A 25,042-nucleotide genomic window follows, 5' to 3' on the forward strand; every position below is an offset into this window, starting at 1 on the left:
TTTTATTGAAATCAGGCAAAGATTCACCATTTCCCCTCTGCAGATTACCAAGCTCAGTATGATAATAATACAAGTCTTTTTTATCTCCCCATTGCTTAAAAAATGCATCATCTTAAGCTTCAATATCTGTTATTGATCTCTGGGGTAATTCTCTAAACCACTTCCTAGCCTCTCCATTAAGGCTCTGGACAAAAACTCTCATCTAAACATTATTTTCACTTATATCTAAATTATCAGCATAACTGTAAAAAGCTTCTAGGTGCTCTTCTGCTGTTACTCCCTCTGTACCAGTGAATTTAGGCATATATTTCTGATATTCTCCCACAGCCATAGGATTTAAAGGGACAGGAAAAACGAGAGGTCCATATATAGCAGCAACAATTCTTTCTATCTTCGTAGGTGCTTGCTGTCCTGCCATGACTAGAGTGTCTGGAAGGATACCGACAAATTGAGAAATAGGAAGTAATGTGATGGATGGTAGAGACAAAGGGATGTTTTGGAATAAATGGGAACCTTTCTTTGGACTGAGATTTAAAGGGGAACTAACTGCACAAGGGGCTGAATTAACCTCTGAGGGAATTTCCTTATTAACAGTGTTGATCTCTAAATCCTCAATCTATATATGTTCAGCAATAACTTTATCTTTCAGAGGTGCATGATATTTCTTAGGCTTACCTAATCTTGATGCCCCTTTCTGTGATGCTTTCTTTGATTTAACAGTCCTCTCAGGTTCAGGCACTGGTTCAACTGGTGATTTCTGAGGATTTCTTCAAGTGTGTCCCACAAACTGAGCCAGAACTACAGTGTGGAGTTGCCAAAGGTTGGTCTTCCTCCAGTGGAGTCGTGAGATAGATGATTACAACTAGAATATGTGTTCAAACCTTGTCTATCATCAAAGCTTGAAGCTGTGTCATTCTCCCAGGGAAGCTGAGCTTCAATTCTCCTCTCCTCGACAACGACACCAATTAATGTTATCACCCCAAGAAAATCTCCTAGGTTGTATATCAGAGATGCTCGGGAACATTACAAACACAACAAAAATGTTGGAAAATTGGTGGATGAATAAAATAAATGCTGCATATTGAAGCCAGATAATCACTTCTACTATGCTTAACCCTAGACATGGATGAACACCTTGAGACTACAAGGCTTTAGACCACCAATTACTCACAGTTTTAAGGGGAATGTGATGATGGAGAACACTGATCACACCAGCAGATGCATAGAACCCTGTGATGGCCAGCTGCAACCAGTTAAAAGGTCTGTAAATTCTATTTCCTAATGCATAGACAGGATGATAGCTCTCTGGCATTAAAACAACAGAAACCTGCATACATATTTGATAATGATAACTAGATTCTAGTAGAGAGGTGGGATGATAGCCCCTCTACTGCTAAGCATCGAAATAAAATGAAAAATGCATACAAGCACAGCCAGGAACAAAGAAGAAGAAGTGAAAAGTGAGAAAACAACAACAAAAGAAGCTTGTATTAGCTGGAAATGAAGACCAGAAGTTGCAGGTGTCACAATAGTTGCAGTCTCCAGAAGTTGAACTTTACAATCAGAATAACATTCATCAACCTGATTACATCTTGCTTTTTGGTATATATAGAGTTTGTTCACAAAAATTCTCTGCTAACCTATGTGTGGATGGGTCATAACTAACCAACAACCGCATTTACAATTAGATATGGGTTTTTGCTTCAAGCTAAGTGTTTAAATGAACAAAATTGGCCTTTTTGGTACTTTGATGTCCTTCCTGAACAGGTGAAGAATTATTTGAATGAATTTCAATAACTGCTGCAGTCATTGACCTACTCGAGGATCTTCCTTCTTGTCCTTGACCATGCTATTCTTTAAATGTGGTAGCTGAGGAATTCATGTCCAGACTGTCGGATCATCTCTTCTTTCTTCACGCACAAAAGATAGGCCGAAAACACTGAAAAATACATTGAAAATGGACGAAGAGCCGAGAAAGAACACTGGACGTTGGAAGGCTCAGATGGATGGCCTAGATCTGATGGTGGGAGGCGATGGAAGATGTAGAGGTGCAGTTGATTATTAGCCATTAGATCTAGCAAATCGGACGGCGGGGATTGGATTATGGAAGCCATCGGGAGCAAACAGGAATGGATGAATGCGGGCCATCCAATCGCGGGATGGATGATCGGATGGCTGACGGGCGGCAGAGATGATCGTGGGTTAATGGGCGGGGAGCCATACTAGAAGGGTGGAAAGCAGTTTCCGCACACCTCTTTTCAGAAGAAGGCGGTATTGGTACATGGAGGAGCGATCCAATGATAATGCGTCGCGTGGCAGGCAGGTCCGACGGGAAACTGCCTTCCTCGCGGGCTATCGCATGCGCAACTTGTGTGGTGAGGGCTTGCAAACACCATCGGATGATAAGGCGGGATGATCAGATGGCCCAAAATTAAATCATGCGCTTTGGATGACGTGACAGGTGAGGGCCCACCGAAAGGTTATGCGATTGGCGAAGGTGCATAGTTATATTTGTTAAAGCCTTATTGCCGAGGTAAAACAAAAACATAGGTTAATATGGGGTTTAAAGAGTTATCAGGGTTTTAAAAGGTTATCGAGGTTTATAAAGGTTATTGGGGTTTTATAAAGTTATCAGTGTTTATAAAGGTTACTGGGGTTTTATAAAGGCAAACAACAATAATGAACATAGGGAGAATAAAGAGAGTGAAAGGGAAGGAGGAAACGGAGGTGTGGGAGTTATAAGGAGAAAAGGAAAAATGAAAGGGAAGGATGAAATAAACTGTTGCAAACCCTTTGCAACCCAAACTAGCACTGCCTGACCTGATTTTATCCATCAAATGTCAAAGAACATAGCAGGGCTAACAGGATGTATATGCAACTTTGAGTCAAGGAAAAAGAGTAGAAGAATTGGACTATCATATGAAGGACTAATTGTTATACCATTGTGGGAAACTCTACTTTCCACGAACTGAGAGAGTAAAGATAATTAGGGAAGCACACACTTCTCTGATATCAAGTAACTTTAGGGTAAGTAAAGTAGTTGCACAGTTGCAAAGGTTCTGCTATTGGCCAAAAATGAATGAGATAGTTTCTATATATGTAAAAGGGTGTACTATATGTGCTAAAAGCAAGCCCAACAATAGAAAACTAGGCTTGTACACTCCATTTCCAGTGCCTTCTCACCCTTGGGAAAATGTTTCCATGGATTGTGTTGGAGGACTGCCTAAATCTAGGAAAGGTCATCATTATCTATATGTGGTTGTGGGCAGGTTCAACAAAATGTGTATTTTGATACCTTGTAATAAATAGATCACAGCTGAACAAACTGCAAAATTTCTCTTTGAACATGTATGGGTTAATTTCGGATTACCCACTTGTATTGTATCTGATTGATACACCTGATTTGTGGGGAATTTTTGGTCAAGTATGTGGGAACTGATGGACACCCAACTGAAGAAAAGCACAACTTTTCATCCACAAACCGATGGCCAGAGAGAACTAGTTAACAGGATAGTGATCCAGTTACTTAGGGCATATTGCAACAAACATCCTAAGCTTTGGGATGAACACTTGTGTTATGTGCAGCATGCTTACAATAGAGCCAAACACTCTTCTACACAGAGATCTCCTTTTGAGACTTTTTTTTGTTTCATACCAAGGTCTCCTTTGGATTTCATCTTTGGTAAAGATACCACAGTTGATGGACACAGTGATGTTGACAAGGCAACTAGGTTCATTGAACAGATCCAGGAGATCCACTAGGCAATACATGCACAACTGGAAAAGAGCCAACCAAATACAAGGCTAGGCATGACAAGGATCAGATGGGGCATAGTTTTCAAGTTGGAGACCAGGTCTGGCTGTATATCAGCAAGGACAAGATGCAAGGTGAAGGTAAAAAGCTAAAACCTATCAGGTACGGACCTTTAAGGATAGTTGAGAAGATTGGTGAAAATTATTTCCGCCTTGATCTACCAGCTTACATGCACATCTACTCAGTTGTAAATGTAGACTGTTTGGGGTTGTTCGAGACTTCAATGATTGAGGACCTTGAAGAGCAAAGTCAATTGCCTTCTATTTATGACCTACTACCTGAATATCTTAATGAATTGTAGGAAGACACAGTGCTGGACAAGAAGGTGAGGACAATGCACAGAGGAGATGTTGAGTACCTGAGAATTGGGCTCAAAGGTTCAATGCTGAGTGGTGCAAAGTGGATTGAGATTGGGCAAGTGAGACAATAGTACCCTCACTTAATTGATGCTTGAAAGAAAACTGACTTTCGGTGGTCCAAAAGCGTTTTCAGTGGGAATGCCGTGATCCGAATTGGATCCATAAAACACTGTCAAAGAACCATGACTGTATCAGGTCAGGACAAAACATCAAAGAATTCCAAAACAACAATAAAAAACACCCTCAACCAGGGACAATGGTATCTAGCGTGGAACGACGAGGACCTCGGTCAAAGAAGACTAACTGAGGCCCATGGATACTGTGGAGGACATCGAAGTAGCCCCTGGGAGCCCCAGAATTGGAAAAGGAGGTGGTTTTTGATGCGCGATTACCACCTAGTGCTAATTACACATCGTTGGGAAAATAGGGCTGAAATGGGGGAAGCCCGAGCAGTTGAACCCATGGCGAGCCAGAGAACTGTGGGAGAAAAAGGCAAAAAGCGCTAAACGTAAAAGGCGGGACTCACACTTTGGAAACCAAGAGTATTGATCGGGGCACCCTCAAATGGTAAGAGGTTTGGATGATAGCGGAGCGATCCCACTCAATGATCGATGCATGGCGGACGAGCTGAGAGAAAACTGTTGTTGATCGCACATTATCGGTCAAGAAAGTCAATTGCGCAAGACGTGCGTACGACGTTGGATCTAGGGGACCCAGATCGGATGGCTGACATTGCACCCAATGGAGGAAGCGGAATTGACAAAGGAATATGCCACGATTTTTAAGGATTTGGAATCCATTTGACTACTACGATGGAGGAAGAATGCATCCACAATGTAATTTAAGAAATGAATCGACAAGCGGGCTGGTGCTGTTCAAAGGAGGAGACGCGGCCACTCCCTGAGTGTTCATGCTGACACCAAACAAGGAACTCCAAGCGCAACTGCAAAACGTGAATCGACAGAGTCAGAAGAGGAAGCAAACATGGATGGGGACGAATGGCTAAAAGCCATGGATAGAGACAGTCAAATTGGCCAAGTTAGACACAGAGAGAGTGGAGAGATGAAGAAGTGAAACAGTGAACCCTAAGAGGAGGACTGAACATAGAGAACAGCAAAGCAAAGCAAAAGAGACAGAGGGCCAAGCTGACTAGTAGCACCGTCGAGCACCAGAGCTTGAAGATCCAAGCCATCCCATAGAGGAATCTGTCTGGACTGAGCATCACTTTTGGCTCTTTCCACTGTATACCCGGAGGTCACACAACTAGTAGGAAAAAGAAGAGTTTGTTCACTCTAGTGGCTTCAGGAATCCAAGAACCACCCTACCTAGAAAACCTGCTTCAAGAGAACTCATATTGAGTCCCTGCATTGTAATTCTCTGCTTAAAGACACAATAAAACAAGGCCACCACTAAAAGCTGGACTGGAGATGTAGCCCAGGAGAATAGGGTGAACTCCTTAGTAAAATTATTGTGTCTTTGTGGTTTCTTACTGTATCTCTTTGTTGTTTTTCCATTTTATTGTCTGTGTATTGGCAATCTGATCGATCTGTTGCTTCAGTAACACAGAACACACACCAACACATGAGTCTGTAATACCTTTGTTCATAAATCTTTAACTGATGTCACTCATAGGGTGAAGATCAGATCACCACCATTGTTGATTTTAAGTTATATCTCTTGAAAAAATCATTATAAGAATAATCACATTTACATGATGCTACATTGTTGGGAATTTAATTCTTTCCATTGTCATCCTTATTATTTCATGCATATCGTGATAGGAGGCTATGGGGTAGTACAGGCGATGGGTTTGTCTATTATACATGAGGTGAAAATTATTCATGTGCAGAAATTTATAATAGGTTGTATTTTGGTTACATTATGTCTACAAAGACTGTTCCTAAAGGGTATGAGTAGAAAACCACACGTCTAACAAATGTATATATTCACCTTTTCCCACCACTGATAATTAAAAACAAAACGAAATGGTAATATGCAAAAGATGCCGTGTTTCTCATCAGGGAGTTGTAAATAATTATTAAAATATTAATACAACAATGCCACTAGAAAAACTGCATGCTTTGTCATTCAAGAATGAAAAATATCTATCATTCCCTAAAGTTGATTGATTGGCTTGTCAAGGGACATTGGGTTCCTATTAGATAATCGAGTCAAATTCTCCCATTAGTTTGATCTACAACTTAAACCTTGGAAGTGGTAAACTTCAGTCCTGTAGGTGGTATTAATTTTATCTTAACATGTTCTTTTCTTAGGACAATCACTTCAATGTTCCATATTATCCCATTTATGAATCCATTATATTGCCATTAGAAATAGCATGAATCATTATCACATCGGTAGTAACTAAAGAAAGGACATAAATGATCAATTCCTAAGACAATCCAAGATAATATAACACAAGTATATGGATCAAGCCAATGAAAGCCCCCAAGATGGGGAAAACCATTGATCAATTCTTCTTATTATTAATTTCAAATGTTCAATAGAGAGAGAGTAAAATAATTCAAAGTCAAAAAGAAATGGCAATTTTAAGATCTAGTATCACTTCCCTTAGACAAGTAGATGGCCCAATCAAAACTACAATTTCAACACTCTGTCAACAAAAGACAAATTGTGCCCTATCTCAATGATGGTCATGTAATCAACAAAACAGTCCCTCTTGAGCTCAAAATTCTTTAGTGAATTGAATCTTGGGTAGGGCTTATTAGATCACTGTAATAACTCATTTTCTTAGCTCGAGACTTCCTTCAAGAAAATTGAAATCATCCTTCTAGAGTCTAGAATAATTGTAGCCCTCAAACATGCCTCAAGACCTTTCTTCTTCCATAAGACAAGGTTTGCAGCTTTCTTAGGTTGTTGCTCACCTTTTTGGTCCCTTGTCCAAGAAATTATAGGCTTGCAGCCTTCCTAATGAAGCCTCCTAGTGCTACAACCCACCTGAAGAAGAGAGATCCCACAAAAAATAGTCCCAACACACATTCTTGAACTACCCTGAAGTCTGTAACTGCCTTCTTGTAGGATATCGCCTACAAAATAGTATAAACACTCCCAAGAACATGCATAAAATTAACCTCGACTTTTTTCTAATAGCCTCAGCCTCCTACCTAAGGAACTCAGCCGATCAAACCACAAAAAACAACCTTTCCCTCCCTGATTCAGTGGAGACATCTTCTTTCATTGACTATTTCAGAGAGGAGAATATAGATGTCTATGTATCAAATGATGTTGGAGGTCACTTCCATTTAAAGGAGATGGAGAGGGGTTCAACTTGGTTAATTAACCCCAAATTGACCTTGTTAAATTACACATATGTCGGCTTGAATCCAAAAACATATATCTCCTTATCCAAATTTGGGGATCTTTAGGTCAATTTTAGTCCTCTCAAAAAAAGGAACTCAATGCCATGATTATATTCTTCAAATAATATTCCCAAAGTGAAATTTGGCCCTAGTTTCCAATTTTAACACTGTTTCAATTAGTGAGAATTCCACCTGCCAATCCATCCATCATCGCGCCATCCTATCATCATGAACTATCTCTGTATCCCTTCTCAACTCTGCTAAACACTGATATAGATAATGAAGAAGAATTGATCGAGAGTGAGTCACAAGACCTTGCCACTTTCCACTGACAAAAGTCAATCCACATAACCAGGGGTAGAACCCTAATCGGGCTTGTTCCCAGATCAAGTTTTTGAACACAATGCATCCTAGTCAGAAGGCATACTATAGTACATGATGCATCCAATTGCAATGCTATGGTACCTATCCACTTTTCCCAACTCATTGGCCAGGTGAAAGGTACATCCCATGGGTCCGAGACTACATGGGTAGGATGTATGTTGGGGCATCCGCAGGAGAAGGTGAACCACTCATCGTGCCTATATTCCATAGGAGAAGGTGAACCACTCATCCTATGAATATCTCATCAGTCATAGGGGAAGGTGAACCACTCACCCTATACATGTGTCACCATACTAGGGTATATTCTCACAGGGGAAAGAGAACTAGTAATCTTGTACATAATGAACCAATAGGGTAAGGTGAACCACTCACCCTAAAGTCATACATACCTCTAATAAGTACCCCAGGCCCCTAGGAGCTCCTAAAGCTCAATGCTCAATCAAGGCCCTCATAGTAGGGTCTTTCTACGAGTCCCAACATCTCTTTGAAGGAATGTAAACTTGACCTTACCAAAAAGCTTTGAGGGGTTACTGATAATCTACACATCCATCTTGAAATATTGGATCTTCATTTCTCCCCATTGTACCATATCCAAAATAAGGTGGTACCTAATACCAATATCCTAGGAAAGGTTGTGGAACATGAGATTCACTGAATGTAAAATCCCACTCTACAATAATGGTTTCTAGTATGTGCTCAAATGGCTCACTAAGGAGCTTCCTCAACCAAATGTCTTCATAATAATCCATATTTACTACTTTATATATTCAGCCTCAATGGCGCTCCTAGAGTAAAAAAAATTAGTCTTTGATTTAGTCACGAAATAAAGGTGGTCCCCAAGAGATATGGCACTTAGATGTGCTCTTTCCATTTACCACACTTCCAGTCCAACAATTCTCAATAGTGTATTTCAAATCATAATTAATATTAATGAGAAACTATCCAATATATGAGTCTTAACCATAAATTGTCTCAGTGTCTTAGTATTATGGGCCATCGCATACACTAGTGTCCTCACAAGTTTTCTATAACCAGATTAGTAACATCTCCACCTTATTAGACCTTTAAGGTTAGGCACAAAGCTAGGTGTCTCATCTTTATTTTAAAAGTCAACTCCCCCTTACATTGATAAATGAGAGTATCATCATTTGTTGGTAATAAATAATCAATATTTGCATCCAAACATCATAACTCCCTCTGAATATCGGGAAAGTAACTTTTTCCAAAAGATAACCATCGAGTTATCGGCAACCTGATATTAATCATTAGGACCATGTACCAAAATCATCCAATCATAGTCATGTGGCTTCTTAAGTAACGAATATTTATCAAATCATCATTTGAGAATTATCACATGTCATGTCTTGCCTAATGTTCTTTGACATACTTATCCTTCTTGAAATAATCATTAGGCAAAAGGATTCATCAACACATTTGGCTAGGGATTTTATAGCTCACTCTGAAGTCTTACATCAGTTAGTTCTCCAGCCTTCATCAATCTGCTCCTCATCTTTAATATGAGACATTATCATGCTACATCAGTATTACCTCAATATTATGTATATCCCAAGTACTACTGACTGTATGAAGACACCAAGAGACTTGTTTTGAATTTTTCCTCAGAATGATCTGCTATGTTCCTTTTGAATTGCCTGCTTCAATTCTTATTATGTGAGGGTGTCTAGCCCTTATTAGCATTGTTCCAAAAATCTTCTGCCATATTTTAGATAGTTCAAAGAGAACCCAAGCAATGAATATCATAGATCGAAACAAGTTATGAAAAATTACTTCTTAGCCACAAATTTTTAAACTTCAGAACATGTTATCATAAGATAGTTCCGTAAGGTCAATAATATGATTAGAATATATATCATTTTTGATGTACTATATTTCTTCAAATATTCAGTGTTGTTACAGAAGAAAGTGGCAAATAGATAATGCCCTTTAAGCTTGTTGATGAAAAATTGACTTCTTCCCGCAAGGTTCTGATACTTGTCATTGATTGTTGAAGATGAAAAACTGTGAACACTTGTTGTGGCCTAGATACGATTTTCATGATGTATTGCAATATAAATTTCACTTTATTTCTAAATCCAATTTAGGTTATCTCCTATATAATGTTTGGTGAGCAATATAAGTTATCTCAGCCATATAGAATATTTGTGGTATCATAAGCTCATAATAAACAATGATGCAAAGTTAACCAGCTTCTCATCTAGTCCTCAGGTCTGTCGATGTGCTACTATAATCCCTGAAGATGTCTATTGTTGCAAAATGTGCCACTTGTGTATTTTAAGATTCCTACCAAGTATATCACTAACAATTCCCTCAAGTTTGGTGATCGACACTGCACTATACACCTCTTTGCGACAACTATATAAACGTGAGATTATCCACAATTATTTTGAATGTCCCTCAAGGTATTTTCATATTGATTGTGAGGATATGATTTAATCAACAAAAAAATATCCTTAATCTCATACAAATTTTCTTAGCTTCAATCTTTAGTTAATTTATACCACAAACCTTAATAACATTTTTCAAAATAAATAGACCTTCATGCTCTAGACCAACTTTAATGCCTATAATCGGTGATACCTTGAGTGTTGTGTCATTTAACTGTCAATAGGAGTGCCTGGAGTTTCGTTTGATAGCTTTCTTCCTTGTGATGAGGATTCATGCTTCACACTGTCCACTGATCCTAATGTGTTGTCACTGAAACTTCCTTCCAACATGCCAAGTATGAATGTCTTAATTCAAACTGATTATCTTTTGTTAATTTTCCTTCAGAGAGGAGAGTCCCAACAAGATGAATAAGAACTACACATATTAAAACCTTACTACTTCAATTCAATGTTAATGTTTTTCTTCTGATTTTGTTGTGACTAAGCCCTCTTAGAGTTCAAATATAGGCAAGGAGCACTTGTCTAAATTAAATTCAATGTAACTCTTATTCAGATTAAGACTTTAAGAATTTATTAAAGAACATATATGATTGTATTAAAGTCAAAAATTTCTACACAGATCTGCAACCTCATAAATTGACCTTCAACTGTATACTTCAATAAAGATGCTAGAGTGAAACAATGATTTAAATCTCAGATCACATAACCATTAGTTTCAGATCAAATCATTCATGGTAAGTTGTCCTTGAGAGGGTTTCCTTGATTCTGTCCCAAATACAGAGGTTAGGGTATCTGAATTTTTCAAAATCAACACATACCTTAGAATGAGGCAGAAATATTCCTTGATGTACTAGGTCAATGAATTTTTAGCCTATATTTTGTACAAATGGCCGATATAGGTCTTCCATATCTACCTTGAACAAAAGGGATGATGTTGCCTTAAAGAGGTTGACTTCTTGCTTCAAAATGACTTGTCAAATAATTCTAAGACATATGTCATAGAAAAATTTTATTCCAAGCCTCAAAAACCCTTTGAACAACAACAAAACTATCCTTGGGAATGAGTGAAAGACCTCAAGAAAGAGGTTAGAGATTTGGTTATAAATTTCCATCGAAAATTGCCTAAACAGAGTTCGGATTACCTTAGAACAACTTCATAATAAGCCAACAAATACCAAGATATTACTTCCTATTGAAGGGAGAGATTTGATCAATATTGAGATTGACAAGACTCCATTGGAAATAGAGCTATATCACATAAATAAATCACTCTTTCAACTTAGCTTGAAAGGCCTTCAATAAAATCAAACATGGTTTCTTCCTTTCTCAAGTGAGAGGACAACCTCAAAATGTCTTCCAAACAACAATTTACATAATATATCCATAGTGCTTCTGAATTTCAGACCTATGAATAAACTTAGAGAATTTAGTCCTCGTAAATTGATTTCAGACCTCATATGATGTGCCCATTACTCTGATTTCTTTGACAAATAACTCAACTTTGTGTGTGGGCTATTAGATTAGCCCCTTGGTCTTCTAGATTAGGGTTTGTATAACCCTCAAAATTCTTCGCTTTTCTTCATTAGGTTTTTGTCCTAGTAATAGTGACTATGGCTTGAGATCATGCACAAAATTTGACTTAATGCCATAATGAGCTTGGTCCTAGGTATGTCTCTATATTTTGATGTGATGAAGCCTTTATCTTTAGTGATTTCTTTGTCTCTTGCTTGTGCTTGTCTTCACCTGAGCTCTGAAACCATGTTAATTTTAGCTTAACATGTTCTTTGCTTAGGAAAATTACTTCAATGTTCCATATTAGCCCATTTAACAATCCATTTTGTTTCCATTAACAATCACATGAATCATTATCACATTGACAGTAACTGAAGAAAGAACATGAATGATAAATGTAGAAGACAAGCCAAGACAAGATAACTCAAGTATATGGCTCAAGGCGGGGAAAAACCCCAAGATGGGAAAAACCATTGATCAATTCTTCTTATTATTAATGTCAAATTTTCACTAGAGAGAGAGAGTACAATAACTCAAAGTCAAAATGACATGCCAATTTGAAGATCGAATACCACTTCCCTTAGACAAATATATGGCCCAATCAAAATTGCAATTCCAACACTCTGTCAATAAAAGACAAATTGTGCCCTATCTAATGGTCAACGATGGTCATGGCATCAACCAAATAGTCCCTCTTGAACTTGAATTTCTATAGAAAAATGAACCCTAGTTAAGGCTTATTAGATGACAACAATAACTCCTTTTCTCACCTCCAAACTTCTTTCAAGGGCTGGGACCTTCCTTCTAGCAATTCAAATCAGCCTTCTAGAATAATTCTAGTCCTCAAACATACCTCAAGACCCTTCTGCTTCCATAATACAAGGCATGTGGCTTACCTGCGTTGTTACTAACCTTTTCGGCCCCCTGTCTAAGCAATACTAGGCCTGTGGTCTGCCTCATGAAGCCTCTTAGTGTTGTGGCCTACCTGAAGAAGAGAGATACTACACAAAATAGTACCAACACACATTTTGAACTTCCCTGAACTTTGTGGCTACCCTCCTATAGGATCTCAACTTGCAAAAGAGCATAAACACTGCCCATAACATGCATCAATTTAACCTAGACATTATCCTAACAGTGTTGGCCTCCTACCTGAGGAACTCAGCCCATCAAATATCCCAAAAAAACCTTTCCCTTCCTCATTCATAGGAGATATCTTCCTTCTGTGACTATTTCAAAGCGGAGAAAAAAATAGATGTGTATGTATAAAATGAGGTTGGAGGCCACTTCCTTTTATAGGAGATGGAGAGGGGTTCAACTTGATTAATTAAACCCAAGCCAACCTTGTTAAATTACACATGTGTGGGCTTGAATCCGAAAACATATTTCTCCTTATCCAAAATTGGCGATCATTAGTTAAATTTGGTCCTCTCGAATAGAGGAATTCAATGCCACAATTACCTTCTTCAATAAAGCTACCCAAAGTGGAATTTGTCCCTAGTTACCAATTTTAACAGTGGTGAGCTCCTCATTAATAAAATTCCTTCCTACCACAAAATACGTAACAAAGTTGAATATCTCTTCAACTATGGCACTAGGAGACTCCTCTCACATTCCACATCCTAAGAAATGGATTAATTCATTCTTGAACACTAATGGAAGCATTGAAAGCTGGGATTGGCATCCCATGTAGAATAGCATACAAGTATTACGCTGCTTGTAGGCTCCCAATGTCCAGTCTAGGTTACTGAGAATTTCATCAACGATGTATTAGTCCTCACATACCTAACTTATCATGGTAACAAGATTTCACTGTTGTATGTTCAGGCTTGAACGACATACATGTTTCAGTCAAAGCTTATACAGAACACCTTGATATAGGCATCCTCAAAAGGTCTCATATGGTCTGGATACATTAACCTAATTAGTAAATCATATCTACAAGCTTTGTTGCTTATGAAACTTTAATTGGCATGGTATCTAGTATCACATTGTGATGATTCTATTAGTCACACAAAATTGTTTGTTTGTGTGGTTTTTTGCACCAGTCACAAAAATTGAGTGTTTTTCCCAGGTACACCTTGCTACTGCATACACATTCCCTAGTAGTATTTCCATTTGAGCATATGGTAACAATAACCTACAAATTGTTGAGTCAAAATAAGTATATTATCACATGTTGTAGTCCAACAGCATGCCACATCCCATCAATTATTTAATCCCAATGTATATATCCATTTTCAAGGAAACCTTTCCATCTACTTTGTGGCACTATACAGTTAAATATAGGTCTCCACTCAACACATGAATATCTGTTTTTAAATCCAAATCCACGGTTTTTAAGTCTACTTTCCCTTTAGGTTGATATGAAATGAAGATTGTTTAAGTGTTCTGGCATATTTATATCACTAAAATTTAATCATTGAGGATAGTTGGATCATTAAAGAGATTAGGAAAAAAGCTCCATGCCAAGTTCATTGGTTTATTTTGGGTCCAGTTCCCCTGCTTTGGTACAAAGTGTGTATGTGTTAATGGAAAAAGTATGCTTTTCCCAGACTTTGCTGGTGATATGAAGAATAATATTGCAATGCCTCAATTTCTTTTTATGGGAGTGAGTCTACATTACTTTTTCATTCCATGGGGAACAATTTACATTGTATAGTATACATACAAGTAATAAAAGAAAAACGATGCTATCAAAAGTAGGGTAACAAATAATTAATTCAAGCAAAAGAGATACAAAGGATTAAAAAAAGCATGTAGAATGTTGTGAATGATGAACTGTAAAGGGTTCCCCACCTATGCATTGAAATTTCCTACTATTTCTCTATAGTATCTCGTGGAGAATGAATCATGGAATGAAGGTGTGACTACTCTGCCATATCTGGTTTTTTTAAGGAAAAGCTTGTGAATGTTTATGGTTGATTATTTGTTATTTGGAAGGATAGGGGCCTGTGGTCAATGTTGACCATGCCACCCACAAAGTGGTTATCTAATTCGCTCAGAAAAAAATGAAGATTCAAAAGGCATATATTTTGGCCTATTACTGTGTATTGCTACCATGGTGGATATTTTTTATGCTAGCCCTTATTTTGACAAAGGATAATTCAAATGATAGAAATTTCCTATCTATTGTTGTCGACTGTGTACCTTTTTCTGTGGCCATTGCAACATTCCTCGGTTCAAGCATGTCCAATTTCCTAACTCTTTATGTAGTTGATTGTTGCTCATCTTATCTAGTACCTTTATTTAATATTCTTTTAACTATGGACTCTCGAGTATTCATGGAAAAATGATCTTAAAGAAACCCCATTTCTATTAATGAAAGGAATGTGCCTTTTTCATTCAAGGATACTGGAGAAGAAAAATATTAGTGCCTTTATTTCATATCTCACCTTTTGTCTCGACAAAGTCAAGAGTACCATAATGCATCCTGGACCTGCTAGAATATGGTACTATGTTGCCTTGCAAGATGATGGTGATGATTACTGAGAAATCTAGTTTTTTGAAATGGTTTTCATTCATATCTCTTTGAGCCCCCACTCCTTAGATCCAATCCTATAAGACTTTTGTTATGAGTTTCACCACTCGAACTCCAAATTTAAACCTTTTGATATTATTTCACCCAAATGTTGTAGAGGATCCATGATAATAAGCTGGCATGTTTATGGACTTATTGCTTCATAAATGTTGTTATTGGCACAAGAATGTCCCCTATGAATGGGTCAATAATGAAAAATCAAATCAGAATTGGTTGAGGAAGGAATTGGAGAAATTCCTCTTCTCGTGTGGAGGTACAATATTTCCCAATGGAGTTGGTGAATATGTGGATCATATGAAATATTTGGTCTTAGGAATGAACGATGGAACAATCTAAACTACACTTGATAATGGCAGTGGGTAACATTCTGACCAGTGTCAATAGTTTTATGAAAATGAATCCAGTCTTTGATACCTTTCTGAGTTTATATTGTCGATCACACAACGTAGTTAGGTTATGAAGGAAGTATACTCTATAAACAACAACAAGGAATCTAGAGTCAAGTTAAACTGATGGATGCACCATTAACACAAATGGATGATCCACCTTATGATGTGCACTATACCTGAGAGTTTTAGACATCCATATTATCAAAATAAAGCTAAAATAAATTTTCATGTCAAAAGCAAGAAGATTAATAGGAATTGATCTAAAGTTATTCTTCAATGCATCACTTTACTTTAAATAACATCTGAACGTGCTCTTGAGCTAGGTTTAATAGTAAACATTCTGTTAGAGAGACATTTATGTTCCCTCCTACTAGCTGTGACAAGGTGGATCTATACAATTAGGCCTTAGTGAACATGTTGACATGGTACTTAACAAAGAATAGCTACAGAATTACATCCATAGTGAACATGTTGACATGGTACTTAACAAAGAATAACTACAGAATTACAGGTCTTTTCTAGAAGTTGATTCTCAGATAGCCTTACATCCAGTATTCATTAATCTATCTGTAATTGCTATTTCTTATTATGATATGTATATTTCTGTATCTTACATGAGAAATATCATAATAATTTACTTAATGTAAATTATCATAGTTATGCTATTTGTATATGACTTGTGAGATCTACTATATAAGTATACATGTCTGTGTTTTTATAAGAGAATACTTTATGTTCAGGTTCTCAGTTGGGGTGGTGATTTCCTAGATCATGGAATTATTACAATGTCGCTGGCACCAAGAAAAAATCATGAAGTGCAAGTGCAGTCTTCACTTGAACAAAGTATTCATGCAATGTTTTGTATCATCCCTACACATCTGCTTCCTTATCCATCCAATGCATTTGACATCGCTCACTGCTCTTAATGTCTCATTCCATGGACAAATATTGGTATGTTTAATGATACCTTCTAAATTTTCATTGTGTTCTAGCTTGTGTAATGGCTTCGAAGCACTCAAATTAACATGGATAAAGTGATCACAACAATTTACAAATAATTACTTGGTAAAAATAAGTATAGTTTCATTCTTATTGCACAATCAATATGAATAACCAGCGGTGAGAGTATAAGTGCCACTGCAACTAAGTGTAAGGGACTTTCACCCAGATCACAATTGGTTTCTTATTCTTATTCTTAAATACTTTCCCAAATGACAAATATTTCATTCCCTTTTCCTTATTTATTGAATATAAATTTTCATATTCACTATTGATTTGATTTTTATAGTTTGGGAAGGTGTAGATACTCTGTTTCTTTGGATTTGAAGTAGTGTTTTTTTATGAGAAAACCTATGTTCTTAACCATTAAACCCATACTAATTATTTAATTAAAGTATTTAGGATTATTTTAATTTCATTTATTTATTTCATTTTTAGTATTTATTTCAATTCAATCAAATTTTATGGCTATGAAGCATTTTAGATTGATATTCCTATTCAATTTAGTGGGTTTTGTTCACTGATTTAGTAGGAGAGTGATTTTATGAAAAAAATTTCCCTGGAAGACATAGGGAACATGATCCAACTAAGGTGTTTGAATTAGTTTCATTTTATCAAAAATATCCTTTATTTCTCTTCAATTCTTTAATTTTTATGGGAGCTTGGTAGCTATTTGTCGAGTGAAGTTCTACTGATGCAAGAACAGCCTACATTAAGGAAACAGATCGAGTACTACAACCAAGAGGCTTCTGGGTCCTATTTGGAGAACTAGTAAACTATGAAAATAGATGGCATTGATGGAACACAACTATAGAGGAGCATAAGGCTAACTATGATGCCCTTCAAGGTATTTTCAACAAGATGTCATATAAATTATACAATGAAAAGGATGAAATTGTTGTATGGAAGAAATATTTGGACAGTGGTTGCTACACTATCCATGAAAAAATCATTTACCCCTCTGAATGTGATGACACCATTGAATCATATGCTCCTTGGTATATTCCCATGTGGTCTTGTGTATTAAAAAAAAATCCCAATTTCAAGCAGTTAGGAGTAGGATAGACTCCAAAGTGGCCACAACATTTGAAGGTAGCCCCAAAGTGGGTACATCAACTTTCTGGGGCAATGATGGTGCTTTTAGAAATGATACAACTCAATCAGTGGTGCACATTAACCATTATAAGACGTTAGTACCTGATCTTGGAACAGATAAAATAAGAAATGTTATGGATATGAACATTATTTATGGGCTTTTTGCTGCAACACTGATAGATGATATTTTTTGGGCCATGAATGTGGTTTCCTCTTATGGTATGAATTCCTTTAATGTTGTTTATGACCGAGGACTAATTTGGACATATAATGACCGGTAAGTTTCTTTATCTCGATAGCTTGAGTAGGCAATCTGGTGTGCTCAACACCATTATCTTTGCTAATACTCGAGGCTTATGTTGTTAAGGTGTGAGGAATTTTCAACCTATTCAAGAAAGTATGATCTCCTACACGTTGATGGTATTTTTAGTGCAAAAATTCATGGGTAGGTATAGAGTTTTCTATCAAGTGGTGCTATATGTTGGTTTTTTAATCCTAATAACCTTAAATGAGGAAATATACATTTGATTATTGATTATGTGTATTTTGTGAAACATATATGAGATGAAATATGTGTTGTTGGAAATGGACCGTATATTAAGACCTGTTGGCTATGTCATAATGCGTGAATGACCCCATTTTATCAATATTGTCAAGAATCTAGCCACAAGAAAGAGATAGAATTGCCACTAGAGGGACACTAAGGATGCTAAGAATGGGCATGAAAAACTTCTCATTTGTAATAAAAAGGATTGGAGGTCTTCAAACACTGCTTCTGAATGATAAATCAAACCTTAAAATTTCAAGGCCTATTTTCTTATTCTATCCAATCAATCTAGCATTAGAGTGAATGCATGGCTATGAATGTATATGTTGATAGGATGCATTTTTCAGCCATTATATATCATGTCATCGAAATTCAGTGATCCATTCATTTTCCCAGGATGCCAAGTTATTTATTCCCCTAGTATTTGGGAGACCTAATACTAAATATTAGAACTACCATATTGAATCAAATCCATTATTTTTATCTTGAATCTTTAATGTGGGTAGTGAGGTGTTATTTATATTTGCAGTTTTTATGAAAATCGGATGTGAATCCAAAAACCTTTGCGCTATAGTGTTTTAGAACTCTTTTATTACTTTCACTTCCTGTGTCTTATGATAAAAATAGATACCCAGTGATGCATTGTAAAAAGAGCAGGAAATGAAAGTACTTATTAGAGCATTTTAATGCCTAGCTAGCTATAAGAAATGGACTTGCATGAGTAGAGTATGAAGCGTGAGGTGATTTTCAAGGTAAAGCGAGGGAAGAACTGAGAGCACCATCTCAGAGGGGTGAATTTGGTCTTCCACATTGGAGCTTTTAATATTCTTGGTAGTCTGAGGCTCTCTGGAAATATTAAATATTATGCCCTTCATTTTGAGCTCTTGAATACATCTACTCATAGCCCTAGAAGTAACCCTATAATTACCATTTTCCCATTCTACAATGAACTTGGAATTATCCTTTATCCAAGAAAAGTTTATACCTCTTTCAACAACACTTTTTAGTATCAACAGAGTGCAAATATCTCTACTCTGATATTAGTATCAACCCCGCCTACTGCCTTTAAAGAGACAACATGGTTGTCTCCAATATTTATATTTCATCCTCCTCCATATTCTCCAGGAATACCTTAACGAACTCCATCAAAATAGCTCCATGCCTTCAATCTATCAATCTCATAATTTTTGAAATTTCATTAGTTGTTCGTCTTTACAGGTTTGCAAATAACTTGATAGGAATATCTGACATGATGAACTCATGATACCCAACAAATAGGTGATATTTACGATATCCACTCAAATATCTCCTCTTGTTAGCACAACAAAATTCCTATTCTATTTTCCTAAACACTATACCAAATAACACACATCTTGCATTCTACCACCTGATTCTGCTCAAATGAAAATTTGAGCCTTGAGGAAAATTTGGCTACAACATGTAACTTCATTCAATCTTCATTAAATCATAAATGGTCTGTAAAATCTAGAAGCATGCATAGAAACCAATTGTACTTGTCAATGCAAAGAAAGTATATGAGATAATTGTCATGTAGCCGAAGTACAAAATACCAAAGACAAGGTTCGTAATCTCCATCTTGGTGAAGAAGTAGAATGTAGCCTATAGGAATAGGTAAAGTGCATATGAGCCTGAAGTTAGATAAGCTCTCCACCACCAGTGGTAGTCCTCACTACACAACTGAAAGTATAAAGGACAATAGTGATCTCTGCACAAGTAACAATAATGATAACAAAGATAATGAATATAAACCAAAAAATGTAATAAAATTGATGTAGCCAAATAGATGTTAAGATGAACAATAATTCAATGAAAACTACACAAAAGGGTAATATGCCTCAAATGAGTACCGAGAAAACTGGTCTCATGTACCATGCCTACTCTAGAATCTACTTGGGAATTTTATTTGTCTTAACAATATCTTCAATTACAAGTTTCTTATAGCCAAAGTAACTACCAACAAAGACCAAAGACACAGATACCACAAACCATAAAAATACCAAAGTATCCATTGTCCCAATTGGTACAAAACCAGAGCGCTCTTCACCCTAGATCAGTGCATTGAGGACAAGGAAAATGCCAAAAAACAATGCCGCTGATGATCAACAAAGCCTTCAACGTGTTTGTTTCCCATTATGTCCCCTTGAACTCTATATTGTGTCTATGAAGTTGAATTATTTTCCAATTGGGAAAAAGTTTTTGATTAAATAAGAAAACATGAAAAAACTAGGATACAAATTCTGCAAAAAGGGAGGTAGATCTTCTAGTGCACTCTCGGATATTTTGTGAATATAGTGGCCCCTTGGGCATTAGAGAAATTCAACCTACAGGTTTCAAAATTTGAACTCTTTGCAAAGTCTTCAATTTTGTCCTTTATCCCATTTTGCATTCTAAGTTAGTGTAACTACTTTCCAAGAAGAGAAAGGAAGATGAGGTGTCTTGAGGAGGTTAGTCACCTTAGGTATGAAGGGTCTCTATTGTCTTAGAAATTAATGTACTTTGGTGGCATTAATTTTCCATGAATTCCTACATTTATAACAATCTTCCAGTTGTGTTATTTATAGTAATAAAGTGAAGATTCTATTATTGTATTTCCAAGTATTTATTTTCAATTCAATTTGCAATTATGAAAATACTATCCACTCAATGAATGTATCAACATCCATTTAGACATTGATTGATTGAATGCTTTATGAAACAAATGACAAATGTTTTTCATAGATTGTTTATCTATATGAATGCAGCTTTGTTTCTCATCTCGTCATTTTAATTTTGAGTTGTTTCCCTTGACCTTCCTTTTTGTTTCTGCATAGGATATACCAACATTGACGCTTGAAACAATGGAAAACAAATTTGTTCATTTTCTGATTCTATTTGTTGTTGTTAATATGGTCGTCATAGGTTTCTAGTTTACTAGGCATGTAAATTTAGTAGCAACGTTTGAAAATGGACCCAAACTCAACAACCATATTTCAAATTCTGAGCGAAGTACTTTATTGGAAAGTTGGTTGACATTCTATCAACCATTATTTTAATCCTCCTTCTGTATCTAGTGTAGAAACATGCCTATACCCTAGCGACTTACACCACTGAATCCTAAGAAGTTGCCCCTTTCTTCCAATAGACGAAATAAAATAGCACGGGATTTCATGTTTACGCCTACTAGATAAAAGTTGCACAACATTCACTCTTCCTTTCCCATCACTCAGTGCAACTCAATCTTCCTGTAGTTTTGGAGAATTAGTGGACTCCATATTTTTCACAGTGGTTCTCAGTACATTCTCTTAAATGATTTCCAATGAGAACATGATTGAGATGAAGGAACACGCTGTCTTCAAGTGAGAAGGAGCTGGAATTTGATTGATAGTTTTAGTGCTGTAAAAGCTTTAGAAATGGAAATGAAAAATTAAACACAAGTTGTCGGATCTAGCACTACCATAAGTCACACCATGATACCAGAAAATTATACCGGTGTCACAATGTATAGAAACAAAAAAGAGCTTTCATCTGACAACTACAATAAACATCCAATGATGCTTGTTGGATCTAGATATGTAGGCACATTTATATTCATAAAATATGAAGGCCAAGTAGATAGTTGATGTTCACTAATGCTGGCAATAATGGGAATATACTTTCTCACATAGTTTGGATCAAGAGGGATTAAGAATTCATCCACTCTATCGCTTTGTGGGGCTTGTTGCTACTAATGCAACCAATATTGCTACAAATGCAATAGAGGTAAACATTCAAACCAAGATTACAAGAGTCACTACCACTATGAACATCTTAGCCAACACAGTACACTTTGAACATCGATATGTGTATATGACATGATGAACTCATGATACCCAACCAATATGTGATATTCATGATATCCACTTAGATATCTCCTCTTGCTATCAGAACCAAATTCCTATTCTATTTTCCTAAAAACTAGAGCAAAGAACAAACATCTAGCATTCTACCACTTGATTTTTATCAAATGAAAATTTGAGCCTTGAGGAAAATTTGGCTATAACAAGTAATTTCAGTCGATCTTCACTAAAGCATAAATGGTTTGTATAGACCAGAAACATGCATAGAAGCCAATTGTACTTGTCAATACAAAGAAAGCATATGAGATAATTGTAATGTATCCGAAGTACATAATACCAGAGTCAAGGTTCGTAATCTCCATCTTGGTGAAGAAGTAGAATGTAGCATACAAGAATAGGAAAAGTGCAGACGAGCCTAAATTTAGATAAGCTCTCCACCACCAGTGGTAGTCCTCACTACACAACTAAAAGTAGCAAAGGAAAATAGTGATATGTGCACAAGTAACAATAATGATGACAAAGACAATGAATAGAAACTAAAAAATGTAATAAAATTCATCCATCCAAATAGATGTTAAGATGAAGAAAATTCATTGAAAACTACACTAAAGGATAATATGCCTCCAATGAGTACTAAGAAAACTAGTTGCATGTACCATGCCTACTTTGGAATGTACTTGGGAATTTTATTTGTCTTAACAGGATCTTCAATTACAGGTTTCTTGTAGCCAAAGTAACTACCAACAAAGACCAAAGACATAGATATCACAAACCATAAAAATACCAAAGTAGCCATTGTCCCAATTGGTACGACACCATAGGGCTCTTCACCCTAGATCAATGCATTGAGGACAAATAAAATTCCCAAAAGCAATGTCAGGGAAGATGAATGCAGTCTTCAGTGTGTTTGTTTTCCATTTTGTGCCCTTGAACATCTTATACACACAAGAAAAAGAGTAACCAATAAATAAACCCATGAACACCCACAAGAGAACCATAATTGTCATAAGTCCACCATGATTGGATGGTGAAAGAAATCTAAGCATGGAAAATATCATTGTGACAAGTGTCATCTAGTTTCTTCTTGGGCTTTATCACATGTTTCCAATTGATTTCAATTTGAGATTCTAACATAATCCTCACTTACCTAAACTCCACATAAGGCCGGTTCTTGGATTGACATGATCTATTGTTGCTCATTTAAGGTTTTCGTCAAACTTTCACACCTCACAAAGGTTAGTCATTAATGTCTTACCTAACCCTGTAATCTTTGCCATCAAATTCCTCTTGCAATGGGATTGTAGAGAGTTTCATCCATAGGTTTTCACCTTGTTATGACTGAGATAACAAGTCTATGTTATGTGTGCCCTCATTATGACATGTATAAGCCAATTGGCTTCTATTTGATCAAATCTACTCTAGCATGTGTTGTTTTGATCAATCTCCCAACTACCTTTGTTTAGTGTAACGTTTTACTTTGAAGGCAGATGCATAGGCTTCTTGAGGCACATTCAGGAATGTTAACATAATTATCCTTTTTGTAACCATGTTCTATTCCCCTGTTTAACATGTGATACATCCTTCTATATTGCAAAGTATTATGAAGGCAGGGGATATGTGAGGGATGTATGTCACATACTCAAGAAAAGGCAACAAACTACCTTTAATTTTACATGCCAATAGAGGGATGTACAACATTTCTTATGGTTGCAACTGCTACCATGGTGGTTACATATTCTTGAATACGATGGTGCATTCAACTTTGGCATGAGACGGTTTGCTGTAGTACTATTTTATGCCTGTGTGTTAGCATAATGGTCATATACATTAGTCTATGTTATGTGTCAATAGTTCCACATGCTGCAGTAATACATTATGTGTTGGGTAACACATTAATAGACTAAAATAGGTGTCTATGGAAACCATTTTAACATAGATTTTGGTATACCACCATTACCATGTGTTCCAACATAACTCTTTTTACTACCTGCAAGTGTTTATGCAGTAGTGAGGACAACTCTGGTGTGAGAACAACAATACAACATATGATCCAACAATAAAAGCATATAATAGTTATTAAAATGTATGGTGTGTCAACCATTATGGTTTCATAGGAAATAAGTACCATATTATCAACTTTAAGGTAGGGAGATCATGTAAAGACTTTACATGAAGCTTTTTGATGCATCAATTCACTCTATTAATAGTTAATACCCGATGGCACAAATTTATACCTATTGTTCCATATCAATGTCAAGAAGGTATGTAAATTTTTTAACCTAACAATACCTAACTTTATTATAGTTTGAAATTCATGAGTTTGTTTCTCTAATTAACAAGATGCCTAAAAAGATACAACATTGTAGTTTGTACCTTACCTAGATAGTTAATAACACATTCAGCAGAATGTGACTTAAAATGGGCATTGAGATCAGGTTTCAGAATATCTTCCCAACCGCTGATAGACTACTCAAATATCCAACTGTCACCCCTTAGCAAAAGAAGCCTATCCCAATGACTAGATCACTAGATACTCCATGTTTTCCAGAGATACTTTCCCACCTCCACTCTTCTGGCTCAGGATATTTAACTACAGACTTTCTCAAGAATTCCATTGAAAGCTATAAGGGTATTTCTTATGGCTAAAATATTTTCACTTTTGTTCCTTTACGTAGATAGCATGGTTCAACATAAAATTCATAGACTTATCAAACAATATAACCTGAATAGTCAGTTCTAATGGATATGTGCACAAAATAATATCGTACAAAATGGTCTTTGTACTGCTACATTTGTGACACATGAGGTATTTTAAAGTACATTTGTACTACTATATTCTTC

The sequence above is a fragment of the Pinus tabuliformis genome, chromosome 3_2 (assembly GCF_031772625.1).
Source record: "Pinus tabuliformis cultivar Carrire ecotype Pingquan chromosome 3_2, CPIR1, whole genome shotgun sequence".
Classification (NCBI taxonomy): domain Eukaryota; kingdom Viridiplantae; phylum Streptophyta; class Pinopsida; order Pinales; family Pinaceae; genus Pinus; species Pinus tabuliformis.